The sequence below is a fragment of the Syngnathus leptorhynchus genome, chromosome 11 (genome assembly GCF_054491065.1).
Source record: "Syngnathus leptorhynchus isolate UIUO chromosome 11, UIUO_Slep, whole genome shotgun sequence".
In the NCBI taxonomy this organism is placed as follows: Eukaryota; Metazoa; Chordata; class Actinopteri; order Syngnathiformes; family Syngnathidae; genus Syngnathus; species Syngnathus leptorhynchus.
The window spans coordinates 11,343,247-11,362,543 of NC_141205.1; the positions used below are offsets into that span (position 1 = coordinate 11,343,247).

The following is a 19,297-nucleotide window of genomic DNA, read 5'->3' on the forward strand; positions in this document are numbered from 1 at the left end:
AATATATATATATTACACACACACACACCTGTGTCTGAAAAGTTCCAGGACAGATGACATTGCGATGTTTATAGACCTTGAATTTAAAGTTGTAAACCAGTCCATGGTGAAGACTTGCTTTTATTCTGCTGCAGCATAAAAAAATGAGAAGTAGGTCTTCTTCCTTGTGATGTCAGCGGAAAGTAAATCATACCTTAGCAATCAACCCTTTCACTCTCCTGCTGGGGTCCCTGAACAAACTATCAAGATGTCGTTGGCAGAGTGTGTTCCAAGCGTTATGGACCCCGCCATTAAGTGAGTGGCCAATTATTAAGTCAGTCACAACTCCATAAGAATCCCAGCATGTGCAGTTTCAGATGCGTCTGGCTTGTCTCATGTAGCAGAAAGAATTTATAGATTGTACTGATTGTATTTGAGATTATATTCTATATGGAAAACAGGCTTGTGCATTCCTTCCTTTTAACATCCAATTTAAAGCAGCTCTCCAAAACATCAGCCAGCCACAAAAGGGATGAGATCCTACTTGGAGGAGCGAAAGCGCCAAAATAAAAGAACATAATTGCCCAAGGTGAATAGAATGGCAATTGACATGTCGTCATCTACTTTGAGGATAAACATTGTTTCGTGTGTGAGCGCACACAATGAGTGGAGAAGTGTTTGAATTACATTGAAGTGTTATAAACAGATTTAATGGCCTTACAATTAGACAAAATGAGGACCATTTTGTCCCAAATTTGCAAAAAGGTTAAAAAAAGCTGAAAGGTTTATTTTCATCCACTTCATTTTATCAGATAGGAAAAAAAATCTCAGGAATGGGCTTTCATTAGCCAAGTGCGAGTGTAGTTACGTATTTCGTACTGCTTTGCATCCTAAATTATCGGACAACAAGATGGCTCAATAAAGATAAAGGCCCACAAGACAATGCAAGATAGTGTATCAGCTGAATGTTTACTATAATCACAAAGTCCATTTAGCAGTTTGCTGTTGTAATAGACAAGACCCAATACAAATCTCAACAACTAATTAAATACTCCACTATGATGCCAACGGAGCGCTTCTTCTAAATGCTCGTTAACTCAAACTCCACTCATTTTCGAATGGACAAATCAACTTTCTTTTCTCTCCATATTGCCCAGCTGTATGTCCTTAATACAGTAGCGCGGGAAAGTCATTGCCATGTGACCCGCAATCCTTCGAGCGAAGGGCTAATGAGAATTGAAATAAGGGGCAGGCTCTCGCACGTCCGAGCGAGGACAATTACAATGACATTGCACGTCCGTGTCACCTTTCAGACTCCTTGGATTTCTCTTAATCGCGTGCAGACTGTACCTCCCTGCTTGGGTGCCATTAGAGAATTTGCCGGGCACTGATTGATGCCAAGCAGAAGACAGAAGGACAGCCACAATGAAGCGTCTAGGGTAATACGGTCTTATCAACAGAGATTGTTTTTAGTCTTCGTGAGTCGGGATCAACAAGTCTGACAGCCAAATGACTCGAGATTACGCCTTTTGACAGCAACCCAATCTTTGCTAACGGGATACTTCGGAATTATGAACGTTAGCAGGTTATCTTCCCTGGCCAGATGCTCCTCTCATTGTGGTGGAATGTCTTTATTTTGGTGCTTGGCCATTGTTTTAGATGAGTAATGTAAAGAGTACAGAGTGGGACTGTGAGATGAATGGAAGCACACCCCCATGCCGTGAACAGAAACGATGTCTTTCAAGTCATTAATATGCGCACTTCCCATTAGCAGACAAAAGATATTGAAGGCAATCAAGCGAGCTCATATGAAGACAATGCGTCAGGAGGCAAAAATGACTCTTTTAGTTGATCACAGTTTCTCATCCCCCAAAATAAAAAGCTTTGTCATCTCAAAACCCGCTGAGACTCTCGCTGTTTTCACCAATTTGGAGACAGCGCGTTAAGTCCAACGCCTCTGGAAATTGTTCACCGTGTCTGCCTTTCTCATCTCCTCTCTGTCTGGAAGACTTCCTTTGTCTCACCCCTCTCACTCCCCCGCCTACTTTCCCCAAACTATTCTGCCCAATAGTTATTCTCAAGTCATTATCTTATTTGTGCGTCTCTGCTCAGCTGTGAATCCACAAGGTATTCCTCTCTGTTCTCCATTAGCTCGGCAGCAGTCAAGCCTCTGCTGCCAATCACGCGGCATTGCCAAAGGAGAGACGGGCTAAAGAGACAAGATAAGGAGAGGTGAAGTGGAAGCGGGGGGACGGGGCGGGGGTAGACACAGAGAGAGAAATACGAAATAGCTGTGAAACAGACAGCGTTAGAAGTAGGGGGAAGTGATACGGGGGACTTGGAGATGAAGAGAGAGCTTTAGGGGCTAATAGGGGCTATGCGAGAGTCCAAATTATGGGTCAGGCACTTCACTTGGCAGCTGCCATGGAAACAACTCCCAAAGCAAAGAGCGATTCCTTCTCTTTTTCTATGTTCCAGTGGCAAAGTTTCAGATTGGATGAGCGGGACAAAAGAAGATTGGAAAGAATAGTTAAATGCTGATTGGACTTTTGGAGTGTAAACATCTTGAGACTGTGTGTTTTCCAGAATTGATTCCGATGTTAGCCCACGACCGTTAACCAGGAAAAGTGGAGAAAATTGTGGTTGAAGTGCTGTTAGTCATCTGAAGTACACCACACACTAAAAGCAGTAAAAAAAACATTTTCACTCGTCCTGTGGGGCGCTCCCATATTTTCAAAATTACTAAATGTACACCTAAGTGGTAGAAAATAGAGTTGTGGTTGAGGCAAAGGGTGAACAAATGCAGGCAACACTGAAAGCCCAACAATTTGAACTGCAGGATCCTTGGACATTATGCTTTGCTTGAGTGGAAATGTCGAGATGATAAATGTGAACGTAACGTACTTTGAAGCATTATGGGAACAAAAAACACCCTTACTGCGCTATCATTGAATGAGCGATCTCGATTTGTATTGGCTCTTGCAACAATGTCATACAAGTTTCGTATATCGCTGCCAGCTATATTTCTTATTGCATGTTAATAAATAAATGGCTGATTTTTATTTTCCTTTTTGCATCAATCTTTTTTATCAAGCAGGGGGTGAATGGTGTCAAGACTGCTGCAAATTACAAGCAAGTGACCTAATCATAATGCCATACAATGCTGGAAATGGACAACAGTATTCATCAGATTGAATTTCATTTTGTGGCATTTTAATAAAAGTGAGTTGAGGAGCTCCATTTCGACTAAATGAGTGTTTTGTCAACATTTTATTGCATTTATATGAACTTTTATTGATTGATTTATTTTAGTCTGTATCTACACAACTGGACTAAAAAGTATTGCCTCTTTTGTTGGAACAGTAGAAGTCATAGAAATATCTGTTTCCATTTCAGTAGCATTTGAAATAATCAAACAAAATAAATTCATTGCCATTGTCAGGTCATTCATTTCAAATGCGACACGGAGGGTGCAGTCCAAACCGCTCTACCCGCTCCTTCTTGTTTGTTCTGCTCCTCTACTTTGAGATTGGTAAATACCAGCCACGTCTGTGCACTGCATGGCCAATCAGATGGGGAGCTCCCGCTTCGCCTGCCCCGTTTGCACGGATTATTAATCCCTAATGAGTCAAGGTCGGATGCGTTAAAATGAAGTCAAGGGGGTAATAAACAGATCTCAGAATTTTCCCAAATTAATTTCCAGAGCAGAGTGTGACTCGACAGTAAGAGATAGAAAGAGAATGAGAAGCATGGAGATACAGCAAACACTATTGTAGATTGTTCAGGTCAAAATTGAGACACATTGACATTTAACAGGAACAGAACCATGCCAAAAGTCATTCTGTACTTTGCGTGCATGGAAACTGAACAGTCCATAAGAGTTTATGGCGGAACGTCACCACGGCACGGCGGCAAACACTTTAACTCTGTCACCCACCCTCTGTGTCGCACATGTGAATTCAGCAATCAGACTCGTGGAAGATTTAACGAGAGCATTAGCGTGGAGGACACAAGCAATCAGTGTCCTCTAAGTTTGCCATGTCCTTGTGCCAAAACAGAGCATTAGGTCTCATCCGATCCCACTTTGCCGGATGTTAACATTAGGGGCAAAGCCTCCACAATAAATATTTTAAACATGACTGGATGAAGGCCTGGCCGTGAGTCTCGTGGGGCCTCTGTTGTGTTCCTATGAATGGTAACAAAGTTGATATCCTGCTAGGGCAAAGTTGTTAGCAGCTCCTCGAAATTGAAAATCTCCTCTTGGGTTTCAAGGGGGCTCTTGTTTTCTTTTTGCAATAAGCAGTAAAGTAGAGGCTGATCACCCAGGGATAACTCTTGTGGTTTTATTCAAATGAGAGTCGTCTTGTTTTTAATGGTTTGCTGTTAGGAGGGTAAGAAAAATCAAATGAAAATAGTCTAAGACAATAAGATGGCTGCAAACATTCATAGCCAGCTACAGCCAGTCGGACCCTTGAGGTGTTTTGGGCAAATGTCAAGAGACTGGACCCAATTCGAGGGTGCCAAATCTCATTACCGTTTGAGTACTCACAAGTATTAAATTTTTCCTAATAACAACATCAGCAAAGAAATAATCTGCTGTAACTGAATTACCTCTTAAGAGAGGCCGGAAATATATATTAGCCACTTCTAGGCACATGCTAGACACATTACTACGCACACAAAGGGGTAAATGTCTGTTCTTGGTGTTGGATTTTGACGAATAAATTTGCCCCAAAAGTGCGACTTATACTCCGGTGCGACTTATATATATTTTTTTTCACTTTATTGTGCATTTTATGGCTGGTGCAATTTATACTCCGGAGCGACTTACAGTCCAAAAATTACAGTAAATCATTTCATTATGTGTTGCTGTTTTGTGAGCAGTAGAATAAATATGGTCGCAAAGTGTTTGTGTAAAGGACCGCGTCTGTGAATTTAGATTATTTGAGGTGCTTATTTTCTTCAATTCAATAACAAACTGGCAGCTAATTTCTGTCTTAAAGAGATGGAAACTTTTACAGGGAATATGCTATATTATTGCCAATTTCTTTGATTGGCCATTATTTTTGAGTTTTAGTTTTCTGATTGTGCTGACAGTTAGCCACCTACTGCTTTGGTATGGATTGAACAGCCGCTGAATGTTACTTTTATTGTTATGACTACAATGATGCTTGCCACCTGTTGTTTTACCAGTGTGTGCTTGAATATTGCAACTGAGAGAGCGAGTGGGGTGCACTTGACTTGTGAGTCCACATTCTGTACACACACGTGTGTGTGTGTGTGTGTGTTTGTGTGTGTGTATGTGTGTGTGTGTGCGTGTGCGTGTGCGTGTGTGAGTGTGAAAGAGTAATAATGTTTCATCTCTCCTGTCTGCTTTGCTTATGTTTTATTCTACTGTTAAAGTAGGACTTATTGCATTTCTCTGGCCAAATATTGCTTTCTGGTGTGTAACAAGTTGCACAGATATTGCATAAGGAGTTGTTGTTTTTTTTACTTAGTTTATTTGTTTTGTCACAAAGATCTCTGTTGGTGCAGGGTGAAGCCTCAATCAGGACAGAAAGACAAAGAAGCACAAAGAAAAAATGCTGAATAAAACATGTCCTCGGTCGAGATAATGATCATTGACGTTACCTGAAATGCTTTTGTAATTAAATTCGGACACATACAACATCTGGCTTCAGGTACAAAGAAACAAAATGTTTCCTTTTACAGTTGCATAAAGTATCTCTATACTATAAGTCAGTGTTTCCCAACCACTGTGCCGCGGCACACTGGTGTGCCGTGAGAGATATTCGGCCGTGCCGTGGGAAATTTTCCAATAATAGTTACGGAGCACATTGTAAATAGGATTGCCAAATCACTGGTCAGTTAGCGCAAGGCCTGGTCATCCACTTACTAATCGAGCATGCATGGCTAATCGGAGAATCTTGAGATTTCATGTGTCGGTCTGATTGTTCTGCATCGGCACATATTTAGTTTGCTGCTGTGTGCATTTGATAACAGTGACGCTCTGATGACGTGGTGCATTTGCGTACTGATGGAAATCCCAGTTTGTAGTTCAACCAGAGATCCTGGATTATTCATTTTCACCAACATAAAATACTCAGTCAAGTCATGACACCTTGACTGTGATCACCACTCAGCTGCCATGCCAGAACAGCAGTGTCTTTAAACATGACTTTGGTCTTATCGTCGCAATATTTATAGGGCTAGTCCAAAACTGTTAAAGTCAAGTTGAGAATTTTGGATTTTAATCACAATCACTTTCAATAGTTTATTCCTTACACTGTCTAAAACCTTTGTAAAAAAACTCACTTTTATTGAAAAAATACAATTTACAAAATCTAGTGTATTTATTTATTTGTATGCAATTATTCCACTTTCTCTCTCTCTCTCTCTCTCTCTCTCTCTCTCTCTCTATATATATATATATATATATATATATATATATATATATATATATATATATATACATAGGAATAGAACTTTATTTATATAGCACGTTCACAATGTCTTTTGTAATATAACACATTTTATTATAGAAGCTGGTGTAACGCCTAACAGATTTTTGTTGGTGGTGTGCCTCGAGATTTTTTTCCAATGAAAAAGTGTGCCGTGGATGAAAAAATGTTGGGAAACACTGCTATAAGTTACGCAACTTCTCCAAGATTATTGAGATTTTTAAAGCATGACATTTAGTTTTAACACACAGATACTTCACTGTGGGTGCTGCCGCTTGCACATGTTTGAAGCCGCTCGACAAGTCACAGCATCCTCACGCCGCAATGACCATTGTCATGGTAACAAAAGTTGTTCTCTGTGCTGGCCCTGCAGCAAGCAGGCCTGAACAGTGGCGTACGTATTTTCATTAGCCAGGATGACCTCCTTAAAACAGGCTTCGCTCAATAAGCCTTGTGAAAAATGACAAATGGTTTGTGTCATATCTTGATAGTTGGGGTGTTTTGAAGAAAGCAAATCAAGACACCAGGAAACTGTCTTTGATTATTAAAAAAATACATGCCGTTTCTTGCAGTCACAGATTAAAATGGATTAGAAAATAGATATATTGTTTTTTAAATGGCTATGCTTTCTGAAGAATTTTTTGCTGCTATAATGGGTACAATGCTACCAAAACAAACCTGTAATTGCATCATTACTTCCTGAAAGCCACAATACATTTATGTATTGTTTTTGCTTTGCTGACTCTTATTTTCGGTTTATTCATGCAAGCTTTCCCTCTACGACTTTATTCCGACGACTGAAACTACCTTATCCTGCCAGGAAGATTAAACGACATGAAAACATGCCTCTTAAATGTCTTATCTACTTCTAAAATGTATTCGGGTAATTGAAGAGAGAAAAAAAAAAAAGAGTTCCCTGGTGACATGAATTCATCATCACTAGCAATGAAGTGTCTAAATACAACATTGCTTTACAGAGTCTGGCATGCCATTTCAATTCAAGGCTGCACATTTATCAAAGAGCCACGGGAGGCTCCAGTGGTATAACAATAACAACAAACCTGAACACATCCACGCTGGATGTCAGAGACCAGCAAAATTTAATAATCAAACAAGATGATGCTCATTTGCCCACAAATATGCGCTCACAGACAAAGCTGCAAGGCAATGGGCAAAAAAAAAAAAAAACATTCCCTGCTGTTAGCCATATAATGACACTCCGCACTGACAGTAATAGCCTGGCAAGCAGCAGTGGGATATTGTGGTGCTGCATACATTGTAATCAATGCAGGAAGTTTGTACAATCACATGGTGACACCACAAAAGAAGGCCTTAGTATTCATGACACAGAAAATACTCAAGGCGGGAGGAAATCGTGTTCTAAATGTATTCCTAATTTGTGTATTCAGACCTGCGCAATATGTATATAATGTGTATAATTACGTGAATTTCACCTTGTGTTCCATTTCAATTACTGTAAATGTCTTACAGGAAAAAAAGTTTTGTTTTACATCTTTGTCAAATGTATTGAATGGAAGAATATCTGTCAAGTAATGTAAATAGAATCATCAGTCACATTGGAATCTTGGTATGTATTTTTTATCTGTAATTTTGACCTTATAAAATAATAGTTTCACTTGAGTTTAGCATTTTGGGGAAGGCAAGCTTAAGGCCAAGAAAAAAATTACATTTCACAAAAGTCCATCTTGGGGAGGAGCAATTAACACTTCCACTTCAGTACAGGAGTAGTAGTGGTGATATTCTCATGACACATATCAGCTGCTCCAAATTGACTGGAAGCGTTTGATAATGAAGACGCCACCAAAAAGTGACACTGAACGAGATATCAAGCCATATACGCACGCACGCACACACACACACACACACACACACACACACACACACACACACACACACGTACACACAAACTCACTACTGACTTTTGTTTGCCACCCTTGTTTTAAATCTCTGTCTCTCTACGTGGCACACACTTGGCTACAACCCGTTTATTGCCAAGAAGGTTGGACATCAGCCCATGTCAAGCACAACTACATCACAGCAGCATTGTGAAGCTCAACGGAGTGGATGATGCGGGTAAGTGACAGTGGCACCGCATGTGCAGCCAAACACAGCATTTCTTCCATCTGGCCTCACGTCACTCAGTGAGACGCGGGCTGTAATGTCTACAGGGAAACGCACACATGCGAGAGATTTGATGGAAGGATGGCAGAGGTGATTTAAGTGGAGTGAAGGGAAAAAATGTTTGAGCAGGTGGCCATGACACAACGCATGTATTTTCCTGGACAACAAAGGAAACTAAGTATATTGCTGAGGGGAACATTTCCTTTAAAATGAGCAGTTCTAGCTTTGTCATAACATGACGGAATATTCTGCTTTGCACCGAAGGAGGATAGACCTACACAGGCTATTTATTTGCAGCTGTATGTCTATTTTGGGAATCTCAGCTGCATTTGACATAATTTGGATGGGTAAATGATTCAGAAAATTGGCTGGAAAATAAATAAAGACTAAAAAGAAAATAAATTTTATTTTTAGAAATTTTACAATTATTTTCCATTTCCAATTTTGCAGACCACTTGCAGTACCGCCACGGACCACTAGTAGGCCGTGGACAGTTGACAATCCCTTGTCTACCAGAATTAATTGCAGCAAAGACGTCTGAGTGAAAATTACCATGAAGAAATAAACTAATATCTTTGACCTGGACAAAAAAAAAAGCATTGGGACTTTACTTTCTGATTTAATTTTCTTGTACCCTGCAGAAATTGAAGACACTCTGTGCCAGATACAACAAAGCAGCCTGACTGAAAAGTTGGCCGACTGCAGCATACAAGTACGGCGTGTACCTTGTGGACAGCTTTTACTGTACTCGAAAGCCCGTCCTTTGTAAAATAACGTCTATTGACGATCCGTCATCTTCAGTTGTCACCTGCCCGTTCACTACATGCGCAATCATATATTTTCTCTACTGAAAGTACATTTGTGTTGTTTGCAGTTGAGCAACCTGAGGTTGTCAAGAGACAAAAGATGGAGTTGGCCTCCAAGCATTACTCCATTAAAAGACTCGCCAAGTGGAGTAACTACCATGCTGAATGATGAGTGACAAGCGCGACTCAAAAAGACAAGCTCCATCTGACAAACACAAGCGCACACTTTGCGACTTGAACACATAGTACGTTCAATTTCACTTGAAGTGCTGCTGCTCGCTCAAGTCCTCTTAGCTCAGGGTCCCTGGGAGACCAAAACAACACATTAAGGAGGCTGTTTCTCTTGTCTTCTGTAATTTAGCAGCATTACGCAAAATGTTTGACATAATGTGTCAAGGGCACAGGGCAACAGCCATCTCGTGTCGTCGGGCCAAATAAAGTTGAGGATTGTTAGTTTCTCACAGTTCCCTTTGTTTTGAATCAATTCGACGCACCAAACAAGTCCATAGAAAGTATTTGGAAAAGGGCAGGTACGTTCTCATCAAAGTAATTTGACTGAATGATCACATCTGTCACAACCATTACGGACCCACAAAACATAGCCACAGGGGACACGAATCAACTCCAGCTTGTCTTGAAGACATATTGCCCGGTTTGGATAAAAATACCGAAATAGGAGGACCCGGGCTAAAATGTTAGCCTCAAATCCATCACAGCATAAGGCTTGACAAGATAACAGCCATGGCAATATTTTCCATACTTGGGTAATAAATATTAGAGAATGCCAAGCGTGAATGGAGAAATGGCACGGAGCGGACACAGAATGCGGTTCACGAGGCCTTCTGGCTAGCAAAGCACATGAGACGCCTTATGACCCCGACATCCAGTTAACTCAGTGCATAGCAACAAGATAGAACTTTGGGTTATGGGCCACATTCTGCTTCTAAAGATAAACAGATCACGGGGGCCTCGGTTTATGACTGTCAAAATACTCTATGACATTCTGCAGTTACGAACAATGGGCGGATAACCAGAATGCACAGTCTTGTTACAATGTTTCAGTTGATTCAGTTTTATAGTTACAGCATACAAGTGTTTCCTATGCAAATATCTAGTGTGACTTAACGAGCATAGCTGGTAGCGCTTATAGTATCAGCATAGCTAATAGCTCATGTTAGACGATAGCCCAAAATGAGGAAGATAGTACGATCTCATACTATAATAACTGTTAGCTGCTAGGTTAACATTCATCTGGTTTGGCATGCTTCTTGAATTTGGCCAAAATCAACTCATACTCAACAAAGCAGGAGAAAACAGCCCTTACACGAAGGTCATTTTTCATTAGTCTGGAGACAAGCGGGGGCCGATGAGGTAGTTGCAGACACAAAGACAGCTAAAATGAACCGGGGCGTAGAAAAGAAGGAGCAGAGGCTTGGCTTTAGCCATTGTTGGCTTCTCATCCTTCAGCGGAGGCGGCAGCACGGGACTCAATCGCATTCTCCTCATTCCTGACCACGCATTAGCAAGCAGGGGATCTTGTTTGCCCTGCTCAATTAAATTCCCACCCGCACATAATTAACAACTGTTTTGTCCACAGATCAATAAAAACCCTGTTCATTAAAAGTCCCTTTGCTTCCTCGCTTCTACTGTGTCGGAGGAGGTGGCAAAGCCTGCCAGTCTGCAATCTGGATTCTCGACTGTGGGTTGTTTCTTTCTTTTTTTTCTTCTCTCAGCTAGTGTACGATAGAAACGGAAGTCAAAGGAAATGGAAGGGCAGAGGATTTGGAAAAAGATTTTGAAAAGGAGTGAATAGACTCGTGGCACAGTGGAAACGCCAAAATGAGAGTAAGATGAGCTTGGCTGTTCATCTTCACAGATGAATAATGCTTAAATAATGCTTTAACGATTCGACACGTCGCAGTGCATTGAATGGTTTCTGGAGCAGAACGGTGGATTTGTTGTTAGCCTATCTGCCTCACACTTCTAAGGTTCAAGGTTTGAATCTTGCCTTCGGTCTTCCTTCCTGGAGTTTGCATCCAAATGTTTTCTTCCACGATGCTACCATTCTCCCACAATCAAATAAAATAACTTGAGCATCGCATTTAGAAAACGAACAGCAACCTGTAATCTTCAATTCGATGGCAAAATCGCTATCCGCGTTTCGGAGCGCAAAGACAAGGCGGCAGCACGCGTTGCCACTTTGCGACGATCGGATCGATACAGGCAAGAGCTGCTGGCGAGGACATGGAGTGCCTGGCTGCCAACCACCTGCCAGGGCTCGCACGGCGAGTGATTACAGTGCCGCTTGCTCCAATCTCCATTTCTTGAGAAGTATCATGCTCTCCCATCTGCTGTGCGAGCGCAGTGTCTTCTTGGGATACACTTTAAGCGCTTATACTGTCTCAAAGCCAGGCGTCTTGCTTTTATTATTTTTATTGGGTTTGGTGGAGCATCCATCACGTTGTTGTTGATGTTTCATGTTCTCTATACGCTTTGTCACAAGGCAAGTTGGCTCATTTATATCAGCAGAGGTAATCGTGTTATGGTTGAATACCCATATTCTGTTACAGGGCAGATATAGAATGACCTTGGAAGACAAACACACTGTACCATAAAAAGGTTCATTATGCAAACGGCAAAGCACACATATTAAATCTTTATTAGCCTAATTAAGCAAAGAAAAAAAAGGCCAGTGTCGAGAAGGGTTATTTGGATAAAGAGAGACAGAAACTTGCCAATTACAAAGCATGTGAGATAAGTGATGGATTGCGCGATCTGATGTGAGCTGTGAATGTTCACTAACCATTATTACTATATTTCAACAGGAAAAAAAACTCATCAATTGTGTATGAAATCATGGATATTCTGACTCATTTCAACCTAAACGTCATCCTCTGCATACTAGACCCGTGACGTCACAAAGGGATTTGAAATAGCAGATTACTTGATACAGATGGACAACGATCAAAAAAGCCATACGTTCTTCAAAGATTAAATCCAGGACCAAAACTAATCGCAATTTCTTTGGCCGAGGGCTGAACTTTCCTCTGCGTGATTGAAATCTGGATCACACCAGGAAAGAGCTGACAATGAGTGAAGGAAAGAGGAAGTGACAACAATTTTGGCACGTATTCTTCATTTGTATTTGTATGGAAGCACCCCATTTATTTTTTTTCTTGTGAGCCAATTTTTAATCATTGCATCCTTGGTAAACCTTACCGCATACGGATTCCCTTGTGTTGCATCCGGCGGTCTCTAGGCAGCGTTCATCCCTTTTTTCACTTCCCTGCTGGTAAACTGGTGTAAAATTGGCCCCTTTGAATTGTCGCCACAGTTGACTCCTCATTCGGAGCGAACACATTCAGTGCTCCCAACAGCTCCCCTATTTGCATGCCATACTGTACGCCAAACCAGTGAGGCTCAAAATATTGTAGACGCACTCCTGGTGGTATGCCAAAGAATCACTAACCAAGCGCAATTGCCTTTAGCTTGAAATTAAATATATATGGTCTGTTTGCTTAGCTTGGTGCACGAGGGAGAGGATGCTTCCACCCCCGAGATCGCTTTGCTGAGTTCTGAGCCAGCCCGTTTGGATTATGGGACAAATGGAGGCACGTTATGGCACAAGCATGAACAAAGTGTCGGCAAACTCTCGGGAAGCTCATAAGCAGATGTGTGACTAATGGCATCTTTGTAAAGGCGACTTCGTTAGGCCAGCGCTAATTGCCAGAACAACATTAATGCACTCGCCCAGTTGATGGAACGCCGTGATTTGAACGTTTGATCATTAGCTCCATTTAATTAGGCATACCTGCGCAATCGCATCTTCCTAACGGCGCTTTGTTACGATAATATTATGGGTGTGTGACCACTATTGTGTTGGATAGAATAGAAGTATGATTTCAGATTCAATGAACCAATTAATTAGTTAATCAATTAATCACTGTAAAATTTGACTTGGAGTGAAATGTTGCTCGACTGAGGCAATAATGAAGAGTGGATGAGTTGTCGTGGAATGGGGCTGTTTCATCAGTAATTTGTTAGATTATGTTGGAATTGTATCTCATTACAGACTTTATTCATTTTTTTTTTAATGTTTTCATAGCCCATCATTTAAATAAAGTAGAACATGTAATCATTGAAAAAATTTAAATAGTGTTTAACTTAATGGCAGGGCAATAACGATTCTTCAATGCATTCCCTATGATGGACATATCAAAAGTGACGTACATATGTTCACACCTCTGCAGTCCGACTAGTGCTTTGATTCGACACCCGCTCTGTCATACAAACATGGAGGAAAGATTGACACAGTTTTGATTAAGCCAGTGCATTAAAAAAAAAAAAAAGATTTAACTGTGGGTATTTGAGATTTGTAAAAGTCTCTCAAAAGCCTCCAAACAAGACATGAGGGGGTCATTTTTTTTTATTATTTGAACTTAATCCAAATCTTCTCCTTTCATCACAGTCATCCAAAGAGTGTTGACACAAGCAACATTTTAACATGAGCATACTTTGACAATAAAAGGCCCATTAAAAATGTACTTACTATTCATCATATAAACGTTTTACGATTTATTGGATGTTGCGGACTTGAAAATGATTTAATTACAGCATATTGACCACGTTTATAGCCGGATATATATATATATATATATATATATATATATATATATATATATATATATATATATATATATATATATTTTTTTTTTTTTTTTTTTTTTTTTAATATAAAAAGATGACAGGAGGTGGTAGTTAAAATGGCCTATTGAATCAAAAGAGTGATGCAAAAAGAGACGAGCGCGCGACATACAGACGACCATCTGCACAGTGGGTAGCGACACACAGGTCAGCGACTGGTTTTATTGCTCAAGGGTTGTGTTTATTTTTTTTCATCAAGGCTTGGATGTGTATTTAGCAAATGTGTGATGGTGTGCGTGTGTGTGTGTGTGTGTGTGTGTGTGTGTGTGTGTGTGTGTGTGTGTGTGTGTGTGTGTGTGTGTGTGTGTATCTATGTGTGTATGTTGCAAAGGTTGCTTTTGATCAGTGCTGGAGGATTTGAAACAAGTAATGCCTCATCCTGGCTGCATACCAGTGACACGCTTGTGACCGGAGTCTCCCTCTGCCAACTGCAGAAGCTGTTGGGTAGTTTTAGCAAGACTTTTTGGAAAATGTTTGTTTTGGGTGTAAAACTCCAGCACCCCTCGCAGTGCTGAACAGCATAAGTGGTGTCAAAAATGGATGGTTGGATGATTCTGACGATGCTATTGGGGTCAGCTAGCATCATACTATATCGTATCAGTAATTGACAACTGGGAACAAAAACAAGTCACAAGACAGGACAACCATCACATATACAGAATGTGATGTCATCTACAGCATGTTAAATAAACTATGAGCAGCGTAAGGGGAAAACCAAACATGGAATATTGTAAATGTTAAATTAGGATAGTTTTTACACAAACCGCTACACAATATTTAGTTAGTGCAGTCCTGCTCATTAAAAAATAATATGCACATTCTTGTTGTTGTGCTTCAATGCGGCATAATACTCTCATTGGGATGGAAGGCGTTGGATCACCTTCATCAAGTGCAGAGGTTATTGACATAATAAATTCAGTGGGCACGACTAATCCCTGCAAGACTCTTCTATTTTGATTTGAGCTGAATGAGACACAACATGCACACACAATACGTACACAAATCTATCAAATTATAGCATGCAGCGCATTCAATTATATCACACAGCAGATGGCGTAAACAGAATCAAACACACATAATCTCTATGATTGGATCTGCCCATGTTTCATATTAACCCTGATATCTGAGGACGCGGCACAGGACGAGACGTATTAAGACTCGGGGAGACCTGAGCTGATGATTCAGCACTTTTGGGATGTGCAGTAATCTACAGATTTGGATGTAAACAAACAGACACGGACCTTCGCGCACACCCGGCATAAGAAGATTGATTGGGAAAAAAAGTCTGTCATTGTCCAAATTACGTTGTGCCTCATTGTAACCTAGCGTAGCATATCAGGTTGTTTTTGCTTTCTTGACATTGGAAAAAGAAAATACAGCAAATATTTGGAAGTGAAATAAAGTCAAAACTTTGAACTTTGTCACCAGCTGTCTGGAAACATATTGTAACGGATGTAATTTAAAATCCTTAATGCCCTTGCTCGGGCCGTGGAAAAATAAATCCTGTAAAGTTCAAAGACGTTTGGTCAAGATATGTGAGCGCTAGAGCGTTAACATGAAACACGGTGGTCCAAGGTTAAAGCTTGTGTCCTGTAAAGCAGCTTGTTTTTTTTGTTTTTTTTCAAAATACAAGTCTCCAGAAGATGGATGGGATTATCTTATCTCGGCGGGTACACACATGACATCAGAACATAGTCGGGCAAAATCAGCGGTGTGCTGGTCAAGCAAAACTTCCCGGCCAGCGGGATTACACAAATAAAAGACTCACCAACCCTCAGCCCGATGACCTCGCCGCCACGCTCGAGAGATGACTCTCGGGTCCACGGCAGACCGTCTCGCTTCTGCAATGCCAAAAAGAGACCCCAGAGGGAAGTTTATTGTTTTTCCTGCTTTTTAAATGAATACATTCCCCTGTTATTTTCTAATGGAGGAGTTAGTGGCCAGGCAGGGAAGCGAGAGGCGCACTTTGGCAATTTGCTAATGGAACATGATGGAAAAAATAGTCTGTATGAAAAAAGTGCTATTGGTTGCTCTGCAGCGGCTTGGTGGGGCACTGAGTAGCACGTCCGCCTCACAGTTAGGAGGGTGCGGGTTCGAGTCCACCTCCAGCCCTCCCTGTGTGGAGTTTGCATGTTCTCCCCGTGTCGGCGTGAGTTTTCAATGGGCATTCCGGTTTCCTCCCACATCCCCAAAAACAGGGTTGGTAGGCCGATTGACGACTCCAAATTGTCCCTAGGTATGGGTGCGAGTGCGGATGGCTGTTGGTCTCTGTGTGCCCTGCGATTGGCTGGCAACCGGTTCAGGGTGTCCCCCGCCTACTGCCGGATGACGGCTGGGATAGGCTCCAGCACACCCGCGACCCCCATGGGGACAAAGCGGTTCAGAAAATGGATGGATGGATGGTTGCTCTGCGTGGAGAGGGCCAGACTAAATAATTATGGAAGTCAGAAGCTGAAGTGCTTTAAAAAATACAACACAATGGTTAATTGTCATCTTCATTTTGGGAATAGTGAGGAAGAGCAGGTACGATATTAGCCCTGAACATAGGTGATTACCATTCTGCCTCACCGGTGATGTCAATTCCGAGGAGGGGAAAAAAAAATCAAAATTTTTATTGCTTGCTGTGAAGCCAGATTACAAAGCAAAGACTCTGTCAGCAAGACGAAGCTTTTGGATTTAGCCCGCTTAATTCGGTGGAACATTATTTACAATCTCTTTTCACAGGAATGGAGGTCATGTAGGCAGGGCAGATGTGGAGTTGGCACACATTAACGTAAAGAACTTAGCCGTGTTGGCCTGCGCAATTTATGTTGGTGCACTGACATTTATGAAGCAGATGTTTCCACTCTTGTCACAAATGGCTGTCTGGCTATTAAACTCGTCGTTTATGACATGAATTATTAAGGTAATCATTGACACCACTTTTATCGGTCAATCTATATTATTGCCACTTCACAAAACATTTTGTTACATTTGCACTGGGCCATCATCAATTACAAATGTACAATTGTTGCAGTGATTTGGAACGGAGTGTGTTTTCTGGCAACGACTGCAAGCTTCAATCTAAAGACAAATATTATCTCTGCCTTTATCCAGATCAAAATGCAACATCTGAAAAGAGCTCAAGAGTTTTCTAAAAAAAAAAAAAAAGTTCTCGTGCTGCGCTCAAAGGCCTCACAGGCCCCGTTCCATATCCAGTATTTTCACGCTGTCTATTCTCCAGCGTCCCGTTTGGGCGCTTAATGAGACAGCATTTGATCGTAAGGGCTCATGCACGAGTAAACAGCCACACAACAAAGGCTTCAGTGCGCGTACGTACCGCGGCGACCCCCTACGCCGCCATTAAGGAGCACTTAAGATGTTATCACACGGGTGGTTAGCCTTCTAATAGCGCACCGTGTAGTCTTGCTCAGGTTTTGATCTTGCGTCGAGTGTCACGGGTCGATAAAAATCTACCGCAGGCACTCGATGGTCAACAGCAATGACCATACAAATTGATATGGGGGCGGGGGAAATAAAATTGTTTCCTGTTCATTTTCAGGCAGGGATGTGCAGCAATAAACTCAGAAAACAATCAAACCAACCAACATTGACACCAGTTCGAGCCTTTTGCTATGCTAGCTCATGTGGGCAGGGCGTTTTTGCATTCATGATGACAAAGGGCCCTTTCACTGAAATCGATTGCTGTGATTTCATCGAGAGCTTGTCTTAAACTGAGCACTACACATCATACGGAAGACATATGTTGTTGCTTCATGGCACTTGACGCTCCAAATTATCTCTGCTATCACCCGCTGCAAATGTGATTTCATGAAGATGCGTTACGGCTTGTGTTTGTCACATATAAAAGAGTCACTTTTAATTAGCCCGGGAAGGAAACTTTGCAAGAATAATAGCGAGGGAGTCTGGCCAACCGTCAAACGCTGTCAGTAAGGCGCGTCTAAAAGAGGAAGTATCTTTCACATCTTTCATCTTTATCCCCCTTTACGTATTTCTTTTGTTGGATTAATTATTTGGCATCCTCTGGAGAACGTCGCATGCAGTCTCTGCTGCTGTTCTTTATCAGCTGGAGCTTCGAAGGAGTTTAGCACAGTTCCCAATGGGAAGGCCTTCTTTATTTAAACACTTTGTGGATGGAGCCAGACAGGCCAAAACTAGTTACACACTCTTCAGAAGTACAAGTGCAGATGCCAGTGTAGAAAATACTCTGGTAAAATATATTTGCATAATATTTTGGCAATGTGGCATCATCCCTGGAACTTGAAAAAAGTAATAAAGTGAAGTAAGGAGTGGAAAATGCCATTCCAGTGGATCTAACAAACAACAAATAAATAGGAACAATTCAGTGGTGTGGCCCACATCTCCGTTTTCAAATGTCAAGACTCAAGGTAAATCAGACAACATATACTCAAGTTGGAAAGCTGAGAAATTTCCATAAGGCATTTGTGCGTGTTTACTTTTCAGATGTAACCCATCCTCCCAGACACACGAGGGTCCAAATGCCGTCTGCACGTGAACGCCACGTCTGCGGCCGACTCAGGGCAACCTAGCGGCGGCGAGTGCATACGGTCTGCTGCACAGATATGATATGAAACATGCAAGCCCCCCTCTCCCTTCCCCAAATCCCCCGTGTGTATGTTGTGGGTATTAAGAGCTCAGCGACGGCCACCCTGCTTTAGAAGTCTTTTCCTGAGGTAGTGCTTCACGAGGCGGCTGCAGAGGAAGATAAACACGCCGCAATCCTGCAGGCCAAGCGCCTCCTCGGCTCACGCTTTGCAGCTCTCCACCTCCGCCCATGGTGCTTATACCCCCACTTTCCTTCCCATCCCTCATTATTCAGACCCCCCGCCCCACCTCCTGTTTTCTGTCCTATCCGTCCCCTCCTTCCCTCAGGCCCTTTGGTATAATTCTGCTTTTCTGTGCCTTCTTATCCCGCTCCCCTCCCACTTCATGTCCGTCCCTTAGTCCTCACATCTTCGTCTCTTTCTTTTTTGGGGGGGGATTTCAGTAATGAACAAGGCTGGCGGCCTGTCTTCCCAAGGCTGGAGTGGATGGAAATGACAGCTATATGCATTGTCTCTGCATTTGGACAGAGCGTGCCACATATTGGGAAAGTGAGAGTCAGAGGTCCGTTATATAACTGGCAATTTGACTCCTCAGAAAATGATGAGGGGAAAAATACACACACACACACACACACACACA

The 19,297-nt window shown here is 41.8% G+C and overlaps 1 protein-coding gene across 2 annotated transcripts in view; it reads right to left on the reverse strand.

The window, feature by feature from the left end:
• The window catches only part of cdh22 (cadherin 22), a 78,949-nt gene that overhangs the window by 49,675 nt on the left and 9,977 nt on the right, over positions 1–19,297 (reverse strand). The window contains exon 3 of one of the 2 annotated variants that reach the window (XM_085924645.1): positions 15,861–15,933. The exons of the other annotated variant lie outside the window; for it this stretch is intronic. The gene's annotated coding sequence lies outside the window, so the exon portion shown is untranslated. The remainder of the gene's footprint in view (positions 1–15,860; positions 15,934–19,297) is intronic. 2 annotated transcript variants of the gene reach the window in all.